This window comes from Hibiscus syriacus, unplaced genomic scaffold, assembly GCF_006381635.1.
Source record: "Hibiscus syriacus cultivar Baekdansim isolate YM2019G1 unplaced genomic scaffold, ASM638163v2 tig00110156_pilon, whole genome shotgun sequence".
Taxonomy (NCBI): Eukaryota; Viridiplantae; Streptophyta; class Magnoliopsida; order Malvales; family Malvaceae; genus Hibiscus; species Hibiscus syriacus.
Genome location: NW_024062606.1, coordinates 1,316,910 through 1,321,466, shown reverse-complemented (window position 1 = coordinate 1,321,466; position 4,557 = coordinate 1,316,910).

Here is a 4,557-nt window from a genome sequence, read left to right as displayed (position 1 = left end):
TAATTTACATAAAAGACATTTTCTTTATTACAAAACCAATCAGAGCGTGTATATTTCACTTATTTATTTAAATATAACTATTCGAAACATTTATAAAACTGTTCATAGCTTAAACAATATATTCTTTTGAAAACATGCCAACTAGAACTTTATATACTAAAATACATATTATTCACATCTTTTCTGATCTGACCTTTAGTAAGGAGAATTGACCTGTCTTGCTCCACATTGCTCTTTACTCTTCTCGAAACCTACGTGTAAATCACTTACACGCTAAGTCAAAGACTTAGTGAGGCATATAAACATATAAGGTAAACGGTAACTAATAATCATACCTAAACAATTACTACTATCATTTCATACCACTCATACTTTTATATGTAACAAATATATGCATATATATATGTCATTATCATTCATATCTCTTATGTCCATATCATATAACATATATCATAACCAATTGCACATATACATATCATGTCATGTAAACTATATATATACTATCATTGATTCATTTCATCATATGGTCTTATAAGTTACCATTTGTACAATCAATATCACACATGAAATTCCACAAGGAAACAAACATATTATCATATCACTTTATTAATATTATTTATTTAATAGCCCATGATACACATGTGAGAACTAAAGATATGCGAGTACATAGAGGTTGTGCACTAATGCTATCACCACAGCTCATATAATTGCACCGAAGTGCCACATATAATTGCACCGTAGTGCCGCGTAGAATTACACCGTAGTGCCATATAATAATGTCTATAAGGACCACATATCATTCCTTAAGAATCATATACATATACTAGGGATCAAGTATGTGTCTCACCAGACTTCACACATGTTCCAAAGAATACATATATGTCCCGAAGGACCACATATCATTCCTTAAAAATCATATACATATGCCAAGGATCAAGTATGTGTCTCACCAGACTTCACACATGTTCCAAAGAATACATATATGTCCCGAAGGACCACATAGACCCTCGACTCTTGGCATGCCAACTATACCCCTAGCTCTCATGACACATAACATGGGCATTATCTTTTATATCCTTTTACATATTCATGTAACCATATCATATATTCTTATAAGCTCATGGTTTTATTCACATATACATGTAATCACGTAGTTCATGTCAATTCTCATATGAGTTCATATTCATATAAACATAGGATTCACCCTCATGTATCACATATACTTTCTCTTTCATATGGCTCATAACATTTCTCATGTGTTCATATGACATGTAAATCATTGTCATCTTATCATGTTGTCACAAAAACATATCATCTTACAATACATACAAAACACATCAATACCTATATTCACATATACCTATCATTTCATTATCCTGATTATTATTCTTATCATCACCATTAATCCCTTTTACTTACCATATTCATATCAATAACATATATACTCATGCAAACATATAAATCATAACAAATACATACTTCTATGAATTCATGTTTTTCACTATTAGAAATAAACTTATCACAAGTCTTATTTTCCCTTGAACCTCATATACTGGAGAATGTGCACTCACCTTAGCCTTGTTTGCTTTGAATCAATCTTAATCCTTAGATTGTTCCGGAACAAGCTTTATTCTATATCTACATCATAATAATACATTGATACATATCAGTATACTAATTGATATCTTCTAAATTGTCATTTCTTAGGCTAAAAGAAAAGCCCATTTCATCTTTTAATGAAGGTATGCATCGATGCACTGCACAGTGTATCGATGCATTCCCTATCGGTGTATCGATGCACTACCTGTGTATCGGTGCATAAAATACATTCGATGTTTGTTTATTACTGGGATGCATCGATGCATGCCTTATGCATCGATGCACCAATTTCATTCGATGTTTTTGGATTAAAAGAGTGCATCGATGCACTGCCTGTGCATCGATACACCTTCAAACAATTTCTGGGTTTTAACCTTGGTGCATCGGTGCACTATGAATATGCATCGATGCACTCTGCCCAGAATCCTCTTTTTGAACCCAAAAATTCATTTTTTTTGGATTAAATCCTTCATATTTCAACCCCTTTCATATTCCTAACTTACATATACATACTTAAACTCATTAATATTCATTTATCTCATCTTTAACCTTAATATCCTCTCCTCTTTAGGAATTTCAAGAATCATACCCTATTTTCCACATGTTTCAAATCTAATTCTAACACTTAATACTTCTTAATTAAGTTGATGACAAGTCAAATTTAGTTTCAAGTTCAACTTATCAACTCCATTCTGGAAATTCACTCAAGAACTCCAAATCTTTAATATTCCCTAACTCATTTATCTTTTGATCTTAAGATAACTTAAGCTTTCCTTAAGCTTAAGTATCACCTAAGAATCATAACCCAACTTTTAATTCAACAAATAACCAACTAATTAAGAAACTCACCTTTGAGCTGGAGCTTCACGCACAAAGAAGAAATGAGGAGAAGAGAATTCTGGAGACATTGTTTTTGGTTTCCTATACTCACACGTATAAAAATATATATCCCCACTATCACATTTTTAATTCCTTAAATGATCAAATGACCATTTTACCCTTTAGTTCCTTTAATAATTACTAACAACTTTTAGGAAATACTTCCAAATAAATCACTGAACTAATCCATTCTTCTACTTTAGTCACCAAATTCTGAAACTTTACAATTTGGTCACTAACCCATAGTTTGGGATGTTACAGCATCCCTTAGTATGGCGAATACAAAAATCGACGTAAAAAGCGAAATTCTTACAATGAAATTTGACGGTGATGTCGTAAAATTTGATGTATATAAGGTAATGTCATATCCTGATAATGTTTCAAGTTTAAATTTTGTAGATGTTATTGAGTATGCAGTTGATGAATTTGTGGAATCTAATTTTGTTGATGATTTATGTAGGGAATTGGAGGACTACAATGAGAAAATAAGGGAGTTCGAGCAATTTTTTCACTTTATTCTAATTCTCGTTTAATTCCTTTAAATTATAAAATTTTACCTTTTGTCTTGCATACTCCTCAAATTGTTTTGAAGCAGTTACTGAAACATTTTAAGTATGCATTTATGGGAGAAAACGAAACCTTACATGTGATCATCTCAAACAAATTGTCGAAAGAAGAAGATGAGAATCTTATGACAGTGTTGCGTGCGCATAAAGAAACTATATGATGGACGATCGCTGATATTAAAGGTATCAGTCCCACTTATTGTATACACAAGATCAAAATCAAATAAAGAGCAAAACCGTCATGAGAATGATAATGCCGGTTACATCCATTGATAATGGAAGTATTAAAAAGGATATACAAAAATATCTAATCTCAAATAATAATTGAGTAAGTACGGTCTATGTGGTTTCAAAGAAAACTAAGGTTGCGGTAATTAAGAACTCGGAATGTGATTTCATTATGACATAAGTACATAATGGATTTAGAGTTTGCATCAACTACAGGAAGTTGAACTCATTAACCCGAAAAGACTATTTTTCTATTCCCTTTATACATTAAATAATAGAGAGCCAGTGAAACTCATTATTATTATTTTTATGGATTTTCAGGTTTCTTCTAGATCCCAGTGGCGCCACAATATTTGGAAAAGACAACTTTCACTTGTCCCTTTGGCATATTTGCATATCGACAAATGCCTTCAAACTTTGCAATGCATCCGCCACGTTCCAGAGATGCATGCTTAACATCTTTTTGGACTATGTTGAAAAAGGTATATAAGTCTTCACGAACGATTTTGCTATGTATGGTAATTCTTTCAATGAATGCCTCTTTAATTTACTAATGTGCTTAAACGGTGCTTAAAAGTTAACCTCGTTTTAATTACGAAAAATGTCATTTTATGGTTGATAAAATGTTAATTCTAGGCCATATTATTTATTCAAATGGAATTACAATCAATAAAGAAAAGACCAATATTATACGTTCACTCTCTTATCCCACAACGGTAAGAGAAGTTCGTTCATTTCTTGGTCATATAGGATTTTACAGCTGGTTAATCACGGATTTCTCAAAGATAGCATGACCATTATGCAATTTATTATAAAATGATCAAGTTTTTGACTTTAATCTAGAATGTAAAGAGTCATTCGACATCTTGAACGAAAAACTTATATCGGCTCTGATTGTACAACCGTCAAATTTGGACTATCCTTTCAAACTTATGTGTGACGCAACATATGTAAGTGTTGGTGTTATTCTCGATAAAAATGGGCAAAGTGTCGCATGTCATAGCTTACGCGTCTCGGACATTGGATTCAAAACAAAAAATTATTCTACAGTAAAAAAGAATTATTTGCTATAATTTTTGTTTTAGAAAAATTTAGATCGTATTTGCTTGACACTAAAATTATTGTTTTCTTTAATCATGCAGCTTTGTAATATTTGATGAGCAAAAAAGATGTGAAACTGAGACTTATCCGATGGATCTTACTTCTCCAATAATTTAAATTGGAGATCAAAGATAAAAAAGGATGTGATAACTTGGTAGTTGTTCATTTAAGTCGCGCTCCCCTC